The sequence below is a fragment of the Mustelus asterias genome, chromosome 15, assembly GCF_964213995.1.
Source record: "Mustelus asterias chromosome 15, sMusAst1.hap1.1, whole genome shotgun sequence".
Classification (NCBI taxonomy): Eukaryota; Metazoa; Chordata; class Chondrichthyes; order Carcharhiniformes; family Triakidae; genus Mustelus; species Mustelus asterias.
The window spans coordinates 46,091,322-46,109,366 of record NC_135815.1 but is presented as its reverse complement, the minus strand read 5'-3'; the positions used below and the strand labels follow the sequence as shown (position 1 = coordinate 46,109,366).

The following is an 18,045-nucleotide window of genomic DNA, read 5'->3' as shown; positions in this document are numbered from 1 at the left end:
TGATTCTGCATTCATTTTTTTCCAAACTTGGCATCTGATTATTACCAGAATAACTGAGCCATGGAATTCTATGGTTTGCTACTCAACTGCAGCCTTTTAACCTGGGATTAAAAAAGGAGTAAGTAGTAGCATGGATACAAAATTGGCTTAGGGACAGAAAGCAGAGAGTACTGGTGAATGAATGACAGGAGGGAAATAGACCGTATTGTCTGTATGGATTGGTACTAGGATCACTGCTCTTTTAAAATATTTATTATGACCTGATTGTGGGTATAACAGCATAATTTCAGATTTGCAGATAACAGTAAACTTGGAAAAGAAGTAAATGGTGAGGATCTGATAGACTTCGAGAGGACAAAGGCTGCTGAAATGGGCAGTCACATAGCAGATGAAATTTAATGCCGCAAAATGCAAAGCGATTTGTTTTGTAAGAAAGTATGAAGAAGATAACATAAACTAAATATTGCAATTTTAGAAGATGTGCAAGAACAGAGATGCCTGAGTGTTTCTGTGCAGAAATCTTTGAAGGCAACAGAACAAAGCTGGTCAGATTGTTAAAAATCTTTGGCCTTATATTTAAGTAAAGTAGTTATGTTAAACCTTTATCAATCACAAGTACAGTCTCAACTGGAGTATTAGGCTGGATTTTACGCTCCATCAGTAGAAGGTTTGAAGATGGTTGGGCACATAAAATCCAATGAGCAGCCTACTAGCCACATAGCTGCACGTGATTAATTTAAAGTATTTCCAAATGGTCTCTTCCTGTGCTGTAATATTCTGTGATTTCTATTATCTTTTTGATAACTACAAAATATGGGTAGAAGGGTATATATTATATCTGTGAATCCCCACCTTTACCTCAGTCAGTTGAATGTTGTTAATTCATTGCCAATGATAAATGATAAATTTTATTTTTTGAAGTTGGAAAACTAAGCAAAGGGCAAAGGTTTATACTGTATGATATTGCCAGTGTTAATAAATGTATAAGAGAATTCAGAGGCCTATTATTCAATTATGCAGTGGTGCTGCTCGTCTTTCCTGCCACCAACACGTCAGACCATTTCTAAACAACATACTCATAATTTTACCACATATAATGGTGTGCTTGTATACATGCACAAGCCAATTGTTAGTAAATCAGCAGAAACTCTGCAGAACTAGTGACAGGAGTTCTGCAAATCTTTGTATACATCATGGATGGAATCTTCCAGTCATGCTGGTAGTGGGAAGCTTGGAGGACGAGAGACCTTACATTGTCTTGTGGCCAAAAATCAGTTTCCAAACGGTGGGATGAACTTTAGAAATTAAAGTCTTGAGTCTTTAAAGGCGGATTAAAGACAGTTCGAGTGTTGCAATGAACGACATCAAGAAGCCGTTTTGCATGCAAAGAACAAAGAAATTTACAGCACAGGAACAGGCCCTTTGGTGCTCCAAGCCTGCAGCGACCATGCTGCCCGACTGATCTAAAACCCCCTACCTTTCTGGGGACCGTACCTCTCCATTCCCATCCTATTCATGTATTTGTCAAGACGCCCCTTAAAAGTCACAATCGTATCACCTTAACTCACCTGTGCACTCACCAGTCATGCACACTCATTAAAGGTTACCTCACTGTAATTAAGTTTCCTCCACCAAATTAAGTTTCCCCATCAAACTAAGTTGCCTGCCAGCGAGAAATTTTAATGTTCACTTTTCTGACTCATGTAAGTGGCCTTCCAAGGTTAACAATGAGTTGTTGCTGCATTGCCCTCTTTGGGGAGTGCCTGTAAATGCCAAGCTAAGTTTGAGGCTGGCTGGTGGCAATGCAAGATGTGTGAAGGATGACTGAGGAAGGCAGGAATGATTAGCAGGGAAGTGGAGGGAGCGGTGGCTGAGCAAAACTGGAAGAAATAGTGCAGGCTGTTTGGGTACCCTTTAAATATGGCATCTGACTCCTTGAGGTAACAGTGGAGAGAGCGACTTCCTGCCTGTCCCCACCATGAGAATTGGCAACCTCCTTGCATTTGCATTTTTAATGAGCTGAACAATGCAAGAGCATGTGTGCTCAGCCATCCCACCTCCCCTGTGAAAATCACTCCCATCTGTGCACCTGTCACCAAACTTACCCTCCAGAATGGAAGGTTCCAGTCTATGATTCAGTCCTAGGATGAAATCTAACTTTGAGGCCTTAGGCAATAATGGTCATACTCTTTTGATTGCTCAGATGTTTGCTCTTGATCAAATGGCAGTGCTTTGAAAAGTACCTTCCTCTCTTACATGAACAATTTTAGTTTCAAAGAATAATTTTCCTGGTCAAATCAGTCTCTTAGAATGAACTAAAGATCTGATTATGCTTGCTTTGAAGAAGAGCATGATATTCTTCTGATGTGCTAATCAATATATAAAACCATAAACAACCAAAACCGTAAAAAAATAGATCAGCTAGTTATAACTGTCATTGCTGTTTTGCAAGACAATGATGTGCACAAATTATTTAGCATATTTACCTCTAAAGCAATAGTGATAATCAATGTTCCTGCGAAGTTGCGTACATGGATGACTGCATCAGCCTGTGAGGTGCCACAGAAGCCTTGTGCCATGTTAAATACTGTGCCTTAGTGGCCTTACAAAAAAATTAAAACATGCAGTGCATTTAGAAAATTGCCCATGCACAATTAACTTTAAAGGGAACTGTCATCATTCTTATTCACTAGTTAAGGGAAAAACATTTATTTACAGGTAAAGTCTATACAGACTTGCAGCCTTGTGGCTGCAGCCACTTCCTGCAAACATTCTGGAACAGAAACCCGAGCTCACCAGGGTGATTCCCCCACTCTGCTCCCTGGTTGATTCACTGGGTCATATAACACTTTGTCTCTTTGAGGGTGACTATCACCACATCTCTCCGTCCAAGTCCTTTTTTACTCAATTTACACAGCCCAAGATAATTAAACTTTATTCCATGAATTTAGTCAATTATAAGTTCAGTCTTTCAGGGGGTTTCCGAATCCTTGTGGAGCGGTGTACCTTCTCTGTCTGGGGTACTTCCACAGAACTGCTGTCAGCTGAAGCCACAATGAGACGTGCCTCTTCAGGCACAGGCACTTCAGTTCTATGTGTTTCCATAGAGATGTTGGTTGTGCCTGCCACAGGATAAACAGATGCTTCAGTTCTTGGATAGTTGACAACATTCCCAGATGGCAATATAGCTCATGATGGCAGTGCTGGCTGCGGAGGCAACTCTTGCTCTCTCAAATAGTCTGTGTGTTTCTGGACGATGCTTCCTTCTATGTGAAACTTGTTAAGACAGGGGTCCAGTTTTGGATTCAATTACTCCAGGGATCCAACTCGACCCACTTCCAAAGTTCCTCACATACATGGCTTCATCCACTGACAATGACTGTGTTGACTTACATTAATCATGGTTTGTCTTCTGACTGTTTTGGCAGGCCTCTACCCTCCCCAGCAAATTTGGAAATATCATATCCAAATATCAATCTCATTTTGAGACGATGGTTCATGAGCAGTTCTGCTGTTGGGACCTTGTTGTTGTATGTGAAGTGGTCCTGTAGCATAGATGAAATTGTGAGATTCTGGTCTCCAGGGTTCCGCCTGACTGCTTCTTTTGGCCAGTCTGAAATTGCTCATTCAGCTAGTCCTTAGGATACTGGATTGTATGGCACACTCCCAATGTGCATGATAACATTGTGGGTGGTGAAGTTCTGAAACTCAGCACTCATGAAGGTTGTTCCATTATCAGATCTTAACGGCTCGTCATGCCGGTTGATTGGCATGGTCGGCCGGTAAGATTGGGCGAAAGGTGATAAACTGGGTTTGCCTCTGGGTGGGAAGGGTGATAGATCTCCTAGTGCATTGGGAAATCAGGGCATATGTGCAGTGATGCCCCTAACAGTGTTCAGCCGGCTTCCGAATGTGAATAGGCTTTGCCCACTCTTCCGACTGGCGGGAATCACATTTTGCCTAATTTTTTTCCCTAAATGCCAGCGATTGCATCTGAGTGCTCGCCCAAAGAAATGGGCGAGATTCTCTCCCATTTTCACGCTCGTTTGGCACTTAGAATATTTTTGGTAAGATTGCCCCCCTATGACTTCAGGTTTTCTGTGGGTGGAAAAACATTTGTGTTATTTGTCAACTTTAGCATGCAATATTGAGGACTTTACCTCAAACACTTCCATCTGCTTTGAATATACATCGACAAGGAGCAAAAACATTGTGGCCATGAATGGACCACCATAATCAAAAGGAAGTCATGCCCCTGGCTGCCAGTTCACTCCCAAGGGTGCAGTGAGGCCATAACAGGCAACTTTTGTTGCAACTGGCACTGTTCACAATGCTTGACTAGGTTCTCAATGCCAGTATTAATGCCAAGCCACCAGACATAACTCCTGGCGAGCATCTTCATCTGAGACATACCCAGGTGGGACACTGTGTAATTTATCTAGGAGCTATTCTCTTCCTGGTACAGAGATAACTTTCCTTACTCCCCGAAGTATGGTGTCATCTTGGCAACTCAACTCATATTTTTGTCTTCACTATAGTTTAATCTCTTCAGAAATTGGTTCTTTAGCCCAACCCATTAGTATCCTGTGTATAACTTTGGACAACAGTGGATCCCAACTAGTCCAGTATTTGATCTGCTTTGCTGAGACTGGCAACATATCTCAGAGATTTAATGCTGTGGCAACTTCCTGCGGTACTGGGGAAGGTGCAATAGTCTTTTGGAAAGGTAGGTGACGAAATGCATCCGCATTCGTTGTGTGTGTTACGGGCCAGTGCTGGAAGGCAGATTTGTGGGCGGAGAAAATGAACGCCCAACACTGAATTCTTGTCGATGAGATTGGCGGAACAGCCTTGTCTTCTTTAAAAATACCCAAAGCAAGCAGTTTTTGATCAGAAACAATGGTAAAAGTGACTACAACAAAAATACCGGTGGAATTTCTTGACACCTAAAACTATTGATAATCCTTCTCTCTCAATTTTTGAGTAGCCTTTCCTGGCTTCTGAGAGGATTCTTGAGACATAGCCTATTGGCTTTCCAGATCCGTCATCCATCTCATGGGATAACACCGCACCAATGCCATTTGGAGAGGCATCACAGGTTAACACCAATTTATTAGATGGATCAAAATACAAGTATAACAAGTTCAAGGAATGCTGCAATTTCTTTAGTCTGTTAAAAACTTCTGTCTGGGACATCTTTCAAAATCATTACTGGTGCTTCTTTATCAAAGCAAGCAAGGGGGCCAATAACGTCAACAAATTCTGTAAAAAAACATAGTAATTCACCATTCCTAAAAATGATTTGAGCTCAGATGTGTTTTTAGGTGCCTCCTTTATGGCTCTGATCTGGTCTTCCATGGGGTTAAATTCTTGTGCATCTACACGGTCCCCCAGGTAGGTTACCTCATTGGTATAAAAAGTACATTTCTCCTTCTTGAGGCAAACTCCAGCCTCTTCTAATCTCTTTAGAACCTCCTCTAAGTTAGCTATGTGCTTGGCTCCTGTCAATCCCGTTATAAGAACATCATCAATATATAACTAGAACTTGTGGCAGCCCTTGTGACATTCCATTGTCCTCTGAAAAATAGCACACGCTGACGACACACCAAGGGCAAATGCCTATACTGGAACAAACCTTTATGTGTGTTTATCATGACATCACCTCGGGAAGTGTTGTCGAATTCAGATTGTTGATATGTGTGTCTTATATCCAATTTTGTATAAGACCAGCTTTGCATATATGTCTTCAATCTTTGGAACTGGATATTTATCCAACTTGGCAGTCTAGTTAACTGTTAACTTGCAATCCCCACAAATGTGGACAGCCTTGTCTGGCTTCAACATGGGGAATTTGGGTGCAGCCCTTTGCACAAACTGAACTGGTTGGCCCAGTTCTTCTGATCGCTTTAATTCAGTCCCCACCGTTTCTCATAAGGCATATGGTACTGGTCATAAAAGTCAAAAGGTCATCTCTGAATTTACATGATCTTTGCCTGCAGGCCTATAACTTATCTAACTTGTCAATGAACATGGCCTCATATTTCTTCATCAGCTTGAGCAGTTCTCCTTCCCGCACTTGGAAAATCTTGGTCCAGATTGATTCGCTTAAGCAAGTCATGGCCCAGAAGGCCTGCCACTATTGTTGGGAGCTGGGCAGACTGTTGCCCATTGCTTACAGGTACTGTTTTCATGTCCATTATTGTTATGGCTTTGCTTGTGTAAGTTGTTAATGGCTGGGCTCCTTCTCTCTCAAGTACCAAAATGTATGTTGACCTATCACGGTAGCAGAAGCCCCGATGTTTACTTCCATCTGAACAGGCCTTCCATTTACCAGGAACATTAAAGTAACGGGGATTATCTTGTCTGCTGGGAGTGAACATCTAAATTATTGGTGCTAACTTCTTCCACATCATATACTTGTGATGCTCTCCTCATTCGGCTACTGGGTAGACTTGATTTGCTTTCTCACCGATGTCCTGTGACAGAAAAAACATCCAACCACTTTATACCTGCAGGATTCAGGGGAGTGGTCACCCCCACAACAGTAACATTCTGCTTCAATCTTTTTTGATTGATGTCCTCTTCTAAATCTTCCTGTTACATTTGTGGCTGAATTTGCTTCCTGCTTCACTGCTACACCTTCGTTTTTCATACTAATGCTGACTGCACATTACTGCCCTAACTGGCGAACATCGCAATTTTGTGTGCTTTGTAACTCTTGTGCACCCTTTTCAGTACTCTCCATTGCTAGCACTATCACCATTGCTTGCTTAAAATTTAAATTTGCCTCTACTGGTAACTTCCGTTGAATGGCTTCATTTTTCACCCTGCAGACTTATCTGTCCCACAGCATATAATTTAAAGTGGCTCCAAAGTTGCAGCGCTCAGAGATTTGCTTCAACTTGGTATATAAGTTGTAATAGTTTCCTCTGGGGTTCTTGCCTTTGAAATAAACTTAAATCTCTGCAAAAAGGCCAATAGTTTTGGATGGAAATATGACTTTACCAATTCAGCAATCTCATTGAATGACTTGAAATCAGATACTTGGAGTTGTGAGACTGCAAATCAAATTGTAAGCCTGGATCCCCCACACACTCAGGAGGATTGCTTCTCTCTTTCCCTTCTCCTCTATTCGGTTGGCTTGAAAGTAATAGTCCAAACGCCCTAGCAGGAGAGAGTCTCAAAGAAATCACTCAATGCTCAGGGTTGGTCCTCGCATCAAACAGTTGATTTCGCCGGCGGGGAGATGGCTTCTGGTAAAGCCCAGTGCCTCTCTCCAGTGAACAAAGGAGAAAAATCCATTCTTATATATTTTTTAGGCATTCACACAGCCCATCACGGCTGGACCTTATCCAATAATATCAATTACAGATTACATACATTCGTCACATAATCAATGAAAAAGCCATTTCGTAAGATGGGCTTGTGCATGATCAGCTCGTGGTCTCATGGACACGACTCATAAGTATTATCTTCCTTTCTCCCATCTGGAGTCCTTGAATTTACAATACTCCTTGTCCAATGGGCCTCCTTATCATTTTCTATGAATGGCCTCCCTAATCTTATGTGGCTGGCTTCTATCCGAGACCTTGGACTATAGGCTGGTACCAGCCGTCAGCATCTGTGGTAACTGTTTCTGCTGTTGAACACAAGCTTGTGTTTGAGCCAGCTAATTGTGTTCAGGAATGTGGCTAACCCAGCTAGTATCCATTTTGTGTCATTTTAATATTCTGAACTCCTGTTGACATGGTGGAGCTGATATACATGCCTTTTGTGATCGTATAGCAATAAATTCATACACATTCATAATATAATATCTATTCCTACAAATATAGATTGTTATACAAAACTTAAGAATATAAATTGTTGTGCAGTCACCTAAAGCAATGATACTATCCCCTCTAAACCTATTCTTTGAATCTCCCTTCAACACTCTATGTATTCTGTCCAGTTCTCCACAGAGGCATCAGAAGGATCTATCCATCCAAATAGGGACATTGTTTAAATTATTCTTCATTGCCTCAACATCACTTAAGTTTAACAGAAACTGCATACTCACAGTTCGAGGCTCGCTTTTACCCTCATTGCTAATGTAATAATTCCTGTACCTTGAAGATAAAGGATGGGCTTTAGGGAGTCAGGAGGTGAGTTACTATCAGAGAATATTCTGCTTCTGATCTGCTGTTGTTGCTGCAGCATTTATATGACTGGAACATTTTAGTTTTTGGTTAATGATGACTGCAGGCTGTTGCTGGTGGTGGACTTAGCAATGGTATTGGTGTTGAGGGTCAAGAAGATGTGCTTGGATGCTCTCTTGTTGGAAATGGTCATTGGCTGGCACTTGAGTGGCATGTATGTTATTTCATTATCAGTCCAAGCCTGAATGTTTTCCAGGTCTCACATCACGTGGGCAAAGACTGCTTCAGTATCTGAGGAGTAAGAATAGTACTGAACACTATGCAATCCTCAACAAGCATTCTGACCTTTGTTATGAGCCCCATGGAGGAACCACAAACCAAAATAAACAAATTTACTTCATGATACCCTAATGGAGAAATTACCCTCAAGATTCCACTTTGTGTAAATTTTACTTTAACACTAATCAGAATTCACAAAAATTAAACTGATTTGACAAGCAAATTACAATAGACACAAACTATAAATTATATGTGGAATAGTAAATACAACAAAGACTATCTCATAAGATTACAAATATTTGTACTACTTAAACCATATGTAATTTTACAGTCTTTGCTACTTGGTCTCCAGAACATAGCATCCCTCACTTTTCTCCCTCAATGGATATGGTCCTCTTGTTACCTACAAGAATAGCTATATTACATCTAAGACAGATTGAGACGGTCATCACCCAAACAACACACTTTTGTAGAACCTCCTTAGCTAGGTCACAACAGTTTAGAGGGCACAGTACCCCAGATTCCTTTAATAAACCTTGTTAAATGGTCAGGTCAGCTCAAACAAAACTGAGGCAGAGCCAGAGAACTGTCCACTTCATGGCCTCTGCTCCAACCTTGTCATCAGATTCTGTCCTTTTTAACTGTATCACGCTTAACACACGCACTTACTTTGCTGTGCCTTCTCTCTACCCGGGTGATAAACACTGAAAAAATAAAATGGGGGACAGACTGCCAGTTGGGGTGGGCAGGCTAGTTGGTGAGACCAGCAATGGTGGTGGGTGCTGGCCAGGTGAGGGGTGCTGACACAGTTGTAGGGAAGTGGGTGGAGAGACTGGAGCGGGAGGGAAATAGCCTATTGCATACCCGAGACTCAAGCTCTGGAACTCCAAGCAAACCACAGGCCTCAACCCCTAAGTGAGCCTCAGGTTATGCCATTACTCCTCTGACCAAGCCTTTGGCCTAAACCCCCAAGTGAGTTTAGGGCTATGTCCTCACTCCCCGAGCAAATCTTGGGCCTGAACAAATCATTGAGCTTAGGGATATTTATGAAGTTTCCTCCTCCCATTAGCTGTTTAATTGCCCACCATCATTCATGAATGGATTTGGCAGGATTATAGAGAATTGATCTGATCCATTAACTGTCAGATTACTTTACTCTTCAGTTAGCATGCTGCTTCTGCACATTCATCTGTGTGACTGGGTGCTCATGTCTTAGCGCACCTAATTACATTTTATGTGGTGCTCCAGTCAGGCCTTTGGAACAATGTCATTGAATTTTTGTGAGTGACAACTTGCTGCCAAGTGTCTTGCCCACCAACTGTTTGCAGAGACCAAGATCCCCTTCTTCAACAACAGAAAAGAAAAATACACTGTTGTGATTAAAGTAAATTGACACCCACGTTTGAGCATGCTGATTTCCCATTTCAGCCAAAAAGCTGCAATTCTATTTTAAGTTACTTTTAAGACCTGCTGCAGCATCTTGTTTTTATTCGTTCACGGGATATGGTTGTCTCTGGCAAGGCCAGAATTTGTCGTCCATCCTTATCTCCCCTTGAGAAGACTCCCCTTAGGCCTGACCCTAATTTTTGAGGTGAAATACCAAGCTTGCAACGCATGTGTAGTTTACTCACAAAACGTTAAACTGGAACTCAGGAATTTGGAAGAGTTAAACACTCCAGCGTTTGAGTAGCTGGTGTTGCAGCTGTGCTTGCTTTCTGCCAAACCTTGTCGCAAACACCAAAATCAGTCCAGACCTATGTGCAGAATAAAATGTTAAGAAAATTTTTATTTAAAGGAAGAATGAAGTTCCCCCGAAATGTATTCATCCACTTATAGGTGGGTTAGCACCATGCTACTGGCCCCTCTTTAAGCAAACAACACAGTCGGTACATGCTGTGAGCTTCTTCTTGCCTTGCGACCACCATTAACACTTTCTCAAGACTAGCAAACAGATGGTATTCTTATAAACAGAGTGAGATAGACAGTGTTAGATTTTCCTTCCCTGTGAAAGGCACTCCTACTGGGAAGCTGGCTGTGAAGTAACACAATTTATCCCACTTGACAGATTGAAATGACAGGCAATCTTGGGATTTGAACTCCCAGCCATCTGCTTAAGACATAAATATTGTTTGCAATGCCCACGTTAAGGTATGCTACTGAGGCCTGATATTATATATGGCATGCTGATGTCTATTGCATTGCCTGATACTTTTTAAATATGGTTTCACTTTTCTGTTCTTGAGTGCCATAGATTTGCAGATACATTTAAGTGTTGAAATTCCAGTAAATGAAAGTTAGCTAAAAATATTGCTCCATAAAAGCATACACTCTGTAGTTAAATTTTTGCCTAATAGCATTCTTAAATTCCGTTTTGATGAAGATGGGACAGATATTATTTCCATTAAGTTCTCAGTATGATACAGGGAGAAGCCCTTTCAAGATAGGTCTTTTTCCCCTTTACTATTTATAATGTTTTTGCCAAGTGAGAATTAGTAGGTCATCTCCTGCAAGGATGCCATCAAGTCAATGTACTTCGGAATTAATCAATTTTAATCATGGAGAAGACTCCAGATGGCACGAATTTCATCTCTCCTGGCATCCTCCCCTAATGTGGTGCACCTCCATGAAAAGAGTATCCACACAAGCATCCCTGTGTGTGCAGAAGTCTCAGAAAGAGCACTGGTATGATGCCAGACTGCCTAATTTGGGCCATGCGATGCATTTGTGCATTATTTTACAAAAGGCAAGCACTCAACTGCAGTACCCTGTACTGTTATTATTTAAAGGTCCAGGTACTCAACTTGTAGCTAAGGTAATATTTAAGAAGTTCTGCTGTAGCAAAGTGTCTGGAAGTATTCTGGAGTATTTTAGGGGTGTTGTGGTAAGTTCCTCAACATTGTTCCACAGGAGCAGGCTGAGGGTAAGAGAGTTTGTTTCTAGGCTTCATTTATTTATTTATTTTTCCGTGATTTTTGGGTTTAAAATTGGAGGTTTTTCCCGAAACCGGAAGTAGGCCCAGGAGAGGCCTGGGAAGGTTTTTGGTGTGTTTAAAAGCAGGCTGCACTTTTGAGCGGCCAGCATTGTAGCGGGCAGTGGAGTAAGCAGGAAGCAGAGTGAGAGCTATAAGGGCTTTGGCTCACAGGGCTTCGGTGAAAACAGGCGGAGGCAAGGAAGGTTGTTGTTTTTTTTTCTCTAAAACTATAAAGGAAATAGCAGGTATGAGTGAGAGACCAGTTTGCTGCACTCGGTGTGGGATGTGGGAGTTCCTGGAGACGACTTGCCTCCCGGAGGTCCATATCTGTGCCAGATGCATGGAACTGCAACTCCTGAGGGACCGTGTAAGGGAGCTGGAACTGCGGCTCGATGACCTCAGTTTAGTCACACCGGGGCCTCAGAAGGAAGACAAGTGGGTCACAGTTAGGAAGGGTAAAAGTCATAAGGGTGATGTACCAGAAAGTACCCCAGTGGCAGTCTCCCATAATAGTAAGGGCTGGGCAACAGATGGGAGAGGGGAAGGGAGTGAGCAGTCAGTGGAGGGATCCCCTGTGGTTACCCTCCAAAATAGGTATATTGTTTTGGATTCTGTGGAGGGGGCTGACCCTCCAGGGGTAAGCCACGAAGACCAGATCGCCTGCACAGAGACCGGCTCAGAGGCCCAGAAGGGAAAGAAGGGGATTAGGAGAGAAATAGTGGTGGGAGATGCGATGGTGAGAGGCACGGACAGGCGGTTCTGAGGGCGCGAACGAGACTCCAGGATAGTAGTCTGCCTCCCTGGTGCCGGGGTACTGGATGCCTCCGAGAGGGTAGGAAGCATATTAAAAAGGGAAGCTAATCAAGCAGATGTAATTGTACACAGTGGTGAAAATGACGTAGGTAGAAAGAGCAGGGGGGGGGGGGGGGGGTCATACGAGAGCAATTCAGGGAGATGGGTGCTAGGCTAAAAAATAAGACCTCTAGGGTAGCAATCTCTGGACTGCTCCCAGTGCCCAGTGCTAGTGAGGCCAGGACAGGGAGATTCTACAATTGAACACGTGGCTAAAGGACTGGTGCAAGAGGGAGGGTTTCAAATTCGTAGATCATTGGGAAGTCTTCATGAGAGGATGGCACTTGTATGGAAAGGATGGGTTACACCTTAACTGGAAGGGCACAAATATCCTGGCTGGGAGTTTTGCTAGAGTGTTTTGGCAGGGTTTAAACTAGTGTGGCAGGGGGATGGGGATCAAAACAGTAGGTCAGTAAGTACTGAGGCTGGGGTCGAGCTGGGGGCCAAGGCAAGTCTAGCTAAGAAGAAGAGCATTCTGGAGCAGGGTGACCTGAGTGGGCCTGGAAGTCTGGAGTGCATCTGCTTCAATGCGAGGAGTGTAACGGGTAAGACAGACGAACTTAAGGCCTTAATGCTTACGCGGAATTTGGATGTGGTTGCGGTGACGGAGACATGGTTAAAAGAAGGACAGGACTGGCAGCTGAATATTCCAGGGTATAAGTGTTTTAGGCGAGACAGAGGAGGGGCTAAAAAAGGTGGGGAAGTAGCGGTATTAGTTAGGGAACATATTACAGCGGTGCAGAGGGTGGACAATTTAGAGGGGTCATGTAATGAGTCGCTGTGGGTGGAGCTCAGAAACACGAAAGGTGCAATCACTATGCTGGGGATATACTACAGGCCACCCAACAGCCCACGGGAAGTAAAGGAACGGATATGTCAGGAGATTCTGGATATGTGCAGAAAAAATAGGGTTGTTGTAGTGGGAGACTTCAATTTCCCTGGTATGGACTGGAAAGTGCTTAGGGCTGGGGGTCTGGACGGGGAGGAATTTGTAAAATGCGTACCGGGAGGTTCTTTGGAACAGTATGTAGATAGCCCAACTAGAGAGGGGGCTGTACTGGATCTAGTTCTGGGAAATGAGCCCGGTCAGGTCGTCAAAGTTTCGGTAGGGGAACATGTGGCAAATAGTGACCACAACTCTGTTAACTTTAGGATAGTAATGGACAAGGCCAAGTGTTGTCCTAAGGGTAGGGTGCTTAATTGGGGGAAGGCTAACTATAGCCGGATTAGGCAGGAGTTGGTGGCCGTTGATTAGGAGAGGCTGTTCGGAGGTAAGTCCACGTCTGGCATGTGGGAGTCTTTTAAGGAACAGTTGATAAGGCTGCAGGACAGGCATGTGCCTGTTAAAAGGAAGGATAGGAAAGGTAGGATTCGAGAGCCGTGGATAACCAGGGAAATTGAGGATCTGATCAAAAAGAAAAGAGAGGCGTACGTTAGGTCCAGGCAACTGAAAGCAGATGGAGCTCTGGAGGAATACAGAGAGAGTAGGAAAGAACTCAAACGGGGAGTTAGAAGGGCAAAAAGAGGTCACTAAATGTTCTTGGCAGATAGGATTAAGGAGAATCCTAAGGCATTTTATTCATATGTTAGGAACAAAAGAGTTGTCAGGGAAAAAGTCGGACCTCTCAGGGACAAAGGAGGGGAATTATGCTTAGAACGCAAGGGAATAGGGGAGATCCTACATGAATACTTTGCATCGGTATTCACAAAGGAGAGGGACTTGTTGACTGGGAGTGTCTCAGAGGGAGGTGTTGACCCGTTAGAGAGAATCTCCATTACAAGGGAGGAAGTGTTAGGTTTTTTAGGTAACATTAAAACTGACAAATCCCCAGGGCCTGATAGCATCTATCCTAGACTGCTCAGGGAGACAAGAGATGTAATTGCTGGGCCTCTGATGGAAATCTTTGTCTCTTCATTGGACACAGGTGAGGTCCCTGAGGATTGGAGGATAGCGAATGTGGTACTGTTATTGACGAAGGGTAGCATGGATAACCTGGGTAATTATAGGCCAGTGGTAGGGAAGTTGTTGGAGAGGATTCTTAGAGACAGGATGTATGCGCATTTAGAACGGAACAATCTCATTAGTGACAGACAGCATGGTTTTGTAAGAGGGAGGTCGTGCCTTACAAATATGGTGGAGTTTTTTGAGGAAGTGACAAAAACGGTTGACGAAGGAAGGGCAGTGGATGTCGTCTATATGGATTTCAGTAAGGCATTTGACAAAGTCCCTCATGGCAGATTGGTTAAGAAGGTTCAGGCTCATGGAATACAAGGAGAGGTGGCTAGATGGGTAGAAAACTGGCTTGGCCACAGGAGACAGAGGGTAACAGTCAAAGGGTCTTTTTCCGGCTGGAGGTCTGTGACCAGTGGTGTTCCGCAGGGCTCTAGTACTGGGACCTCTGCTATTTGTGATATGTATAAATGATTTGGAAGAAGGTGTAACTGGTGTTATCAGCAAGTTTGCGGATGACACGAAGATGGCTGGACTTGCGGATAGCAATGAACATTGTCGGACAATACAGCAGGATATAGATAGGCTGGAAAATTGGGCGGAGAAATGGCAGATGGAATTTAATCCAGATAAATGCGAAGTGATGCATTTTGGAAGAACTAATGTAGGGGGGATTTTTGACTGATAAGGGAGTCAAAAGATGTAGAGGGTAGACAGGAGAGTGGAGGCCACAATTAAATCAGCCATGATGTTATCAAATGGCTAGCCGGCTTGCGAGACCAAATAACTACTCCTGCTCCTAATTCAATAAAAAGAATTCCTCTCATCTCAGCTTTGCATAAAATGAAGCTCAGAAATTAAGTCACTCTTGAATTGTGGCAAAATCCAATCCAGCCTAATGAACTTGTTGACACCAAATTACATAGAACCATAGAAAATTACAGCTCAGAAACAGGCCTTTTGGCCCTTCTTGTCTGTGCCGAACCATTTTATGCCTAGTCCCACTGACCTGCACTTGGACCATATCCCTCCACACCCCTCTCATCCATGAACCCGTCAAGTTTTTCTTAAATGTTAAAAGTGACCCCGCATTTACCACTTTATCCGGCAGCTCATTCCACACTCCCACCACTCTCTGCGTGAAGAAGCCCCCCCTAATATTCCCTTTAAACTTTTCTCTTTTCACCCTTAACCCATGCCCTCTGGTTTTTTTCTCCCCTAGCCTCAGCGGAAAAAGCCTGCTTGCATTCACTCTATCTATACCCATCAAAATCTTATACACCTCTATCAAATCTCCCCCCAATCTTCGACGCTCCAGGGAATAAAGTCCCAACCTATTCAATCTCTCTCTGTAACTCAGCTTCTCAAGTCCCGGCAACATCCTTGTGAACCTTCTCTGCACTCTTTCAATCTTATTTACATCCTTCCTGTAACGAGGTGACCAAAACTGTACACAATACTCCAAATTTGGCCTCACCAATGCCTTATATAACCTTACCATAACACTCCAACTTTTATACTCGATACTTCGATTTATAAAGGCCAATGTACCAAAGGCACTCTTTACGACCCTATTCACCTGTGACGTCACTTTTAGGGAATTCTGTACCTGTATTCCCAGATCCCTCTGTTCAACTGCACTCTTCAGAGTCCTACCATTTACCCTGTACGTTCTTCTTTGGTTTGTCCTTCCAAAGTGCAATATCTCACACTTGTCTGCGTTAAATTCCATTTGCCATTTTTCAGCCCATTTTTCTAGTTGGTCCAAATCCCTCTGCAAGCTTCGAAAACCTTCCTCACTGTCCACTACACCTCCAATCTTTGTATCATCAGCAAACTTGCTGATCCAATTTACCACATTATCATCCAGATCATTGATATAGATGACAAACAACAATGGACCCAACACCGATCCCTGCGGCTCACCACTAGTCACAGGCCTCCACTCAGAGAAGCAATCCTCCACAACCACTCTCTGGCTTCTTCCATTGAGCCAGTGTCTTAGAACATAGAAACATAGAAACATAGAAACCCTACAGTGCAGAAGGAGGCCATTCGGCCCATCGAGTCTGCACCGACCACAATCCCACCCAGGCCCTACCCCCACATATTTTACCCGCTAATCCCTCTAACCTACGCATCCCAGGACTCTAAGGGACAATTTTTAACCTGGCCAATCAACCTAACCTGCACATCTTTGGACTGTGGGAGGAAACCGGAGCACCCGGAGGAAACCCACGCAGACACGAGGAGAATGTGCAAACTCCACACAGACAGTGACCCGAGCCGGGAATCAAACCTGGGACCCTGGAGCTGTGAAGCAGCAGTGCTAACCACTGTGCTACCGTGCCGCCCAATATCCAATTTACTACCTCCCCATGTATACCAAGCGACTGAACCTTCCTAACTAACCTCCCATGAGGGACCTTATCGAAGGCCTTGCTGAAATCCAGGTAGACAACATCCACCGCCTTCCCTTCCTGGTAACCTCCTCGAAAAACTCTAATAGATTGGTCAAAGCCATGTTGACTCTCCCTAATAAGTCCCTGTCTATCCAAATATTTGTAGATCCTATCCCTTATCACACCTTCCAATAACTTGCCCACCACCGACGTCAAACGTACTGGCCGATAATTTCCCGGATTTATTTTGGAACCTTTTTTAAACAACGGAACAACATGAGCCACCCTCCAATCATCTGGCACCTCCCCCGTGAATACTGACATTTTAAATATGTCTGCCAGGGCCCCTGCAAGTTCAACACTAGCTTCCCTCAAGGTCCGTGGGAATACCCTGTCCGGTCCTGAGGATTTCTCCACTCTGATTTGCCTCAAGACAGCGAGCACCTCCTCCCCTTTAATCTGTAAAGGTTCCATGGCCTCCCTACCAGTTTGCCCTATTTCCGTAGACTCCATGCCCGTTTCCTCAGTAAATACGGATGCAAAAAAAACCCATTTAGTATCCCCCCCATCTCTTTTGGTTCCGTACACAGTCTACCACTCTGGTCTTCAAGAGGACCAATTTTATCCCTCACTATCCTTTTGCTCCTAACATACCTATAGAAGCTCTTTGGATTTTCCTTCACTCTGTCTGCCAAAGCAACCTCATGTCTTCTTTTAGCCCTCCTGATTTCCCTCTTAAGTAGCTTCTTGCACTTTTTATACTCCTCGAGCATCTGATCTGTTCCTTGCTGCCTGTACATTTCATACAACTCTCTCTTCCTCTTAATCAGTGTTACAATCTCCCTCGAGATGAAATTCTTTGACCTCATTAGGATATAATTGCAGGAGTCATTTGCAGTCCAAGAGACTGCTCACCTATCATCCGAATCGCAAGCTTGACCAACCTACTGTAAGCCTGGGTCCTCAGGACAGTCTTTTGATGGGATGGCTGGTGATTGGTTGCTGGCAACTTGATAAAACAAAGCCATGTTGCCCAAAGTGTCTGTATTAGCTTTTTGAAAGAGTCGGACAATTAATTGCGCTTCCTTGCTCTGGAGTAGATGAGCAATGCCTTGGAAGCCCCAATTCAGGTACCCTATCCACCTTTGACACCCCACTCTCCGCTTTCCCAATCTCCAAATTCCCTCACTCACACCTCTGCCCCCCAAATTTTCACCTCCTCTACAATCACTGAGTGCTGAACTCTGTCTCTGACTCCCCCCATGCTCTCTGAGTCAAGCCACCCCCAAGATCCAACTCACCAAGTCCCTATGATCTCCAACTCCCCAATCCCGCTCATCTCTGACTCACCCCACCTCAGCACTCCCCAACTCCCCCATTGCCTCCATCTCCAACTTACCCCCACCCTGCAATCTCCAACTGAAGATTGGAAGTAGCGCCCTTTACCTGACC

General features: G+C 43.8%; 1 protein-coding gene across 2 annotated transcripts in view; it reads left to right on the top strand.

The window, feature by feature from the left end:
• The window catches only part of nrxn1a (neurexin 1a), a 1,876,664-nt gene that overhangs the window by 823,757 nt on the left and 1,034,862 nt on the right, over positions 1 to 18,045 (top strand). The window lies entirely within an intron of this gene.